Here is a 6,765-nt window from a genome sequence, read left to right as displayed (position 1 = left end):
GGTATGTTCTCCACCAACCCCGATAGCCGATCGGTGGTGCCTCATTATCATTTATCGACCCTGGCTGAAAAATGGCACGCCATTATTATTATTCTATTGGATTTCGGTGCGCCGGCCAGACACGGCCACGACGGCTAAGCTACCCCGTCCGTCGCAGGATATCTTCCGCCGGATGTCGACAGTGCCGGGGCACAGTTCATTAATTTCATTTCGCCTAATCTGACACCGCACAGTGAGTCAGTGTGTGAGTGAGCGGGAGAGCAATCGCCGGGGGCTTAATGTGATTATTCATCTTTCAACAATCCGCCGAACGGCTGAAAAACGTCCGTCGCAACGACAGAAAGATAAACGCGGGCGATTGATGACAGAGGAGGCTTCGCGGCAGGTGTTACTTCGATTTGCGGGCTCATCTCACACGAGGAGTGTCACCGTAACACACTTCCGGTTGTTAGAAATTAATAGAAACCTAACGCAGAGTGCCATTGTGCAGTGAAAGCCTTCCGGCGAGAGCGAGAGAGCACGATGATGCTGATGTCTCTCTGCTCTGTGTAAGTTGGCGTCACCCCATCAGCAGCATCAGTGCGCTGCGTTGCCATGGCAACGGAAACAGGACGCCTGCGCACACACACCAACACCAACGAGAAAGTGTCGCCGATGCAGCAGCTTTTCCACTTTTCTTACGCGATTCCGATTTGTGTTGATTGAAGGTGATGTGTCCCCGTTGTTGGTGGCTCGTTTCATCTTTCAGCCTTTCCATCGCCCCCGCCGGGAGGATGGAAAAAACATATCGAAAACCGATAAACGCGATGAAAAGCGCCTTCTTTTTTCCCAATTCAAACAATGTCCGCAAACAGAATCCATTAAAGGGGCTGGCTTTTCCGGACGGTAGCATCTTGCAAGTGCCACGCCGGCATTTTCTTAGGTCGCCCCGGTGTCTTTATGGTCGACCGAATGGCTTTTCTTTACGGGCCACCACTCTTATTGGCCCATTGTAGCGCCGCTTTGAACACAAGCTGAAAATGCATGTGGCTGGCTGGCGGTGGCACTTTTCTGTGGTTTGTGTGGGCCTTTTCCTTTATTCTCCACAGTCCATCTCGGGTCCTGTGTGTGTGTGGCGCACATTAAGGGACCCCCTCTGCATCGCTTTCAGGTGAAAGATTAGCGTCAGTCAGAGACAAGGTGTCTCGCCGGTGAAAGGTGAAGAAGACGACCGACGACCGACTGAAAGACTCCCGCGGCCGTATGGCGCAATGTGGTTGATGTTTCGAAGGGTGTAGGGAGCTGGCTGCTGTAGGGACAGGGAAAGGGATAATAATCCCCTACAATTGTGCAGAAGATAACTCGCTCTCTGTGTGTGTGTTCTAGACTGTTGCCGGCGTTGGCGAACGGGGCCACACGACTTCCGTTCTTCCGCTTCCGGTTCACAGAACGGGGAAGGAGGCTACATCCGTCCGTTGGGATGCACCGGGGACAATGAAAGTACTTGAACATAAGCCCATCAGACGATGGTTGGCGATTTGTAACCGTTTAGGTGCTATCTTTTGAACCCGGCCGGACAGGTCATGGACCAACAAATCGTCAACTTTAGCATTTAAATAGAAAATAGTGCTTTATGATTAAACTGTAAATTTAGTCCTTTTTGTGCTGTCGTGAAACACGCTACAATATTTGGCTGGCAAATTCAACAAGTAATAATTGGCATAGAAAAGGGGACCCTAACGTTCGATCGAATATAGAATTTCCCCCAAAAAACTTCCCCCGAATGGTGATGGTGAATGGACATTCACAGCATATCGTCCCCCGATGATGATGTGTTTATGTGAGTTCCAGTTTCGGTTCGGTTGATAAAAATTTCAACCGATTCGTACGCAGCATACAAACTGGGGAAAGTTCCGGCCCGGATGGCGGTGGAACGTGTCATCGGCACACACATCGATCAACCTGTTGAGTCGCGCGAGTCCTCACGGGAACACACCTGTCTCTCGCTGATCGCTCCCAAACATCGGTACGTGTGTTGGTGGTTTTGCTCTGTGTGTATCGACTGCGAAAGCCCCGCAACATCCTGGAGGACATCAGCATGACATATGCCAGGCCCCGGTGGTCGCCATGGCTGGAGCGATAGTGACTAATCCTAATTTACCGCAACCGGACGCCTTCGGTACACATTTGGACGGGCAGCAGACGGCGAGACGCGCTGGTCCGATGTGATTCCGCTATCGTCAGTATTGACTTATTGACCAACAGAGGCAAGGTGTTTCTCAGATAATGAAAGGTACACATGGCTGAGTATTTTGATACACGGTTTAGGCAGTTTTTAGGATCGCTTGGGACTTCATTCTCGTTTGTCGGAACTCATCCTCCACCGGGAAAGATAAAAGAAACCCGCGAACCGAGGGAAGCGTAGAAATTATCACAATTTTCCCAACGCTCAACGCCAAGGGGGGGTATCGGAAACCCCCTGGTCGGGAAAAGTGTGGCGCGCGACGACGGGAAACGAACGATTACGGTGCCGGACAAGCCAAGGCCGGAAGGCCGCCTCGCCGAATGGTAGTAGGTTGCGTGCGTGGCGTGCGGGAAAACGGTTTGTCGTTCGCCGGACGTGAACAATCGTCCACCAAAGGGGCTTCAGCTTCAGGGGAGTGTATGTGAGAGACAAATAGTGACCCCCTTTTAACCTTTCTTTCTTCCCATATTTTGTCTGTGGAGCTTTCGTTGGGGGCCACCGGAAACCGATTATGGAAGAGGCACACACACACTGACACTTGGAGGAGAAAGAAAGCCCACCGTATCTTTGTGTTTTCAAAGAAAATTCATTCAACTCATTGCAGGTTAAGTTTCCATTCGATCCCGAATTAAAGACCCCAGCAGAAAGGGAATCGTGCACGGATTGTGATTTGTTTACCGAAGCTGATGTGGGATTTTTCGGAATCGGAGCGATAGCCATTGGAAACCCTCTCTGTTCCAGTGAAGGATTATTCAATCGGATAATGGGACACACACACACCAACTCACCGTTTAGCGGGCGGCATTCTGTTGCCACCATCACACCACCCCTCTCTGACGGCGTGTCGTGTAATTCGGTCAAAAACTCTACTCCTGCACACTTTAAGAACCGTGTCCCATCGTCCCATCGCGTCACAAATCCATCACATCGAGCGAGAGAGAGAGCGAACGAAGCTCGCTGGTGAAATATGACACACCCGAGGCGCGCACCAACACAGACGGCCACACGGAGCGTAATCCTTCCGTCGCCGCCGTCGCCGCCGCCGCCCCCACCCGAAGTGTCCTGTGTGCCAGTACGCGACGCGCGTTGGTGGCTAATAAGTCGGAGTTTCTATACCCACCACGCCACATTATCCTTTCTGGCCAACGATTATCCTGCGGCACATCGATATGTGGCACACAAAACTCACTACTTCACGGCCCAACCGGCCATTGACTCGACGGACGACGAAGGGTCCGGCACGGCACATGCACGTTATCCTGCCACGGTGTCACAGCATCAACTGACTGACTGAGGGTGCCGCCGCAGCCAAAAGGGCTTCCCGCGAAGGGTGAACGTAACACCCGACACCACGGCCGCGACTTTCTCCATTTCTCCCGCGACACACACACTAGCGAGCGCGTGCCAAAGTGTGTGGAAAATCGGGAACCGGGAAGGGTGGAAAATGCAGTCCCCTTTCTGTTCGCGTTGGCCACATGCATGTCTGTGTCGGTGTGTTGACCGATTCTGCGCACGGTACACACACAAGGCAGTGCGCTACTAATACTAACGGACAATCGGAGCAGGAATCGGAATCGGCATTAGACACGGAAGGGAGCCCCGTCGTTCGTGTCTCTCTCGCTCTCTCTGTCTTTGTTCCGGTGGTTCCGGCGAGACGATTATCCAACCGAAAATCGAAAATATTTGTTTCCGGCGCGCTCTTGGGCTTATCGACGGCGTTTTCCACCTGTCCTCGACCGGCCGACGTGGGTCGGTGGTGTCGGCTTCGGCGTTATTGAAGACACTAATGTTTCCAAGGTGATGATGGCACTTTGTCACGATACGGACCTAGGGCATAAATCCTAGAAAACCAACACATCGGGGGTCCGGAATCCATAACTCCGGCGGGGTTCATTTAGTTCAAAACCCTTCTAAGTAAGATTCTAACGAAGCTCCAGCTTCGAAGGCCCAGTCTTCCACAGTAAAGAGACTTGAGTAATGCTCTGTTCTATTTTAATTAATTCTTTTAATGTCATTTCCGACGTTTTCGACCGGAATTAATGTCGACTATGGAGTGATGTGATGGAATTCCTTTCAGCTCAATACCTTTTTTGAGTCCGTTTAGAACGGGAGCGTGTCGTCGGCTGCTTCAGCCTTACTCCCTCTCTCTATAGGAGCATTCTGGGCGCCCCATTACGGATTAAAAATTCGCCAGCCAGAAAGTCCGCCAAGGAAGTGTGTCAGTGTCGCGCGCGCATGGTGGTGCCAGTTGTCTACCGTCTCCGGGAAATCCTTCAAGACAGGCGGGACAGACGACCGCGCGTACGATAGGCGGTACGTAAAAGCCACGGAAGAAGGAATGTTTTAAGTAGGATTAAAAATGGTTGGCTCCACCGGAGGCACCACGTTTTAACTGGAGTGTCTGCCGGGGTGTATTATGTGACGCTCCGTGCTACGGACCAACCCATAGAAAACGTACGTTGGGGCGAGCACCACAGACGACCGATATTTTTTGACCGCCAGACACTAGAGCCATGGGCCGTAGCTGCTACCTGCGATGGCTGCGATGCACCCGTAGCAGAGGACAGATTGGGCGTCCCGAAAGCAAATGTGGTCTGCGCACTGCACTGTGCTTATTATTTATTTCCCGAAACTCGCGTCTGCTGGCGTGGACATCGCGGCAACCTTCCGCAGAATTCGCGCGGTATATTTCTTTTCGCAGCGGCATCGCCTGCCACGGCCAGCTGACGCACGCAGACACACTAAAAATATGGCGGACCTAAAAGCGACCTCCCCCGAGTCGTCCAGGAGCGGCCCGATGTGGCGTGTAAATGATTAATTCGACGGTCATTTGGCGGCCTTTTCGGTTGGGTGTCTCTATTCTGCTCTATTCTGCATTTGCCAGTTTTAAGTTTAAAACTGCCAAGTTTTCCAACAAATTCCACCGGAGTCCGGAGGGAACCCCGAGTGCCTGAGGTTAAATGAATAAAAGTTTCCAGAAGGAAAGTCGAAGAATTCTCTTCTCCATTTTGTGCCTCTAATGAGATAAGCGAAGGAATAAAAATGTAGAATCATTCAATTACGAGTTAGACAATCCGTAATGAGCTTTTCATGGTGCGCCACCGCGTTCGATCCCGTACGATACCGCCCGCCGGTAGCACCCTAATTGGGAGCCTTACCCCGCGGACGGGCACTGGGAGGGGACGAAGAAGAACCTTCGATATTCCTTAGCTTAGCCACCGCCTTAAATTCCCCCCTTATTAGAGCGAATGGCCGGTCCGCTGTCGGTGGCGTCGTATCAAAACCCAATCCCGGGTTTGACCCGATAATTATTGACACATTTTCGCACAGTGCGACGAGCACAGCTTTTTTGTCCCCGATCAGGGCACCACCAAGCCAAGCCAAACCGATATCCCGCTCACACACACACACGCAACGGGGCACCGGGCCAGGCACGAAACGGAAACGGAAAAATCATCGACAATATACGGACGATGCGGATGCGGATGCGTGCACAGCATGTCAATCTCCGGCGACATCGGGGGACGGCCGCATCCCTGTAGGATCATGCCAGGACCAGGACGCCTGGACCTGGAGAGACCGAACACCGCTGGGTTTCCATTGATTAAAATGAATTCAATTTTGAGCCCGGACTTAATGGAAAAATAATCCTTTTAAAATCATTTCGGTCCGGGTCATTTGGTCTGTCGGCGGCGACGGCGCCAGTGCCGGTCGTTGTTGTCACTTGACCGAGATCTGTTTTGCTTCGCCTTCTTCGCTGTTGGCACAGCCCCTAGTTTCCTCGATGTCTCCCCCTGGGCGGAACTTGAACTTTCGTTTTTTTGGCTTAGAAGGAGCTCGGGCGGAATCGAATTGGGTCGGGGATCGGTAGTGCCAAAATTAGGAAACTGCTGGATAGGTGTAACCTAAGACTAATTCCATGGCATTTCCACGAAAATACCTTAGATTAGCTGATCATTTGTTTGCCCTAATCATTCCAATCAAGCATAGGGGGAAAAGAAACAAAAACAATAAACGCCTAACACAGCGCCAACGTCCAGCGCCGAAAATAATCATATTTCTTCCCAATTCTCCACAGTACGAGAGCGTGCAGGTCAATTAGTTGCTGTGGACACTGGGGGACAGTGCTCTTCGCCGGAGTTGCTATGGTAAACACAGGCACCACCTCCTCGGATCACCGTTGATGATGGCAACGACGATGGCAGAACTCTTTACGTCAATCACGGTACGACTTTAATCGAGAACACACGCCAGTCCTACGAGGAGACAGGTATTTGCATTAAAAGAGAGTTCCGTTCCCGGAATCAGATATGGCTGCTGCCAATCATCTGTTGTGGTTAGAATTGCATCCCTGCCCAAATCGGAACTCTTGAAGTCATCTGTCGCCTCCGTTGAGAGTGAGAGATTGCGAGCGTGGCGGCCCGTGTCCAGGCAGTCCTTTCCCCCCGTTGACCAACCTCTTCGACGAAGTGATCCATTATAGGCTAGGGTTTAATTACTGGAGTTCGGTTCGGTGCGCGACATGGAACAGAAATTAAGTT

Source organism: Anopheles cruzii, chromosome 2 (assembly GCF_943734635.1).
Source record: "Anopheles cruzii chromosome 2, idAnoCruzAS_RS32_06, whole genome shotgun sequence".
In the NCBI taxonomy this organism is placed as follows: Eukaryota; Metazoa; Arthropoda; class Insecta; order Diptera; family Culicidae; genus Anopheles; species Anopheles cruzii.
This window is presented reverse-complemented; position numbering follows the sequence as displayed.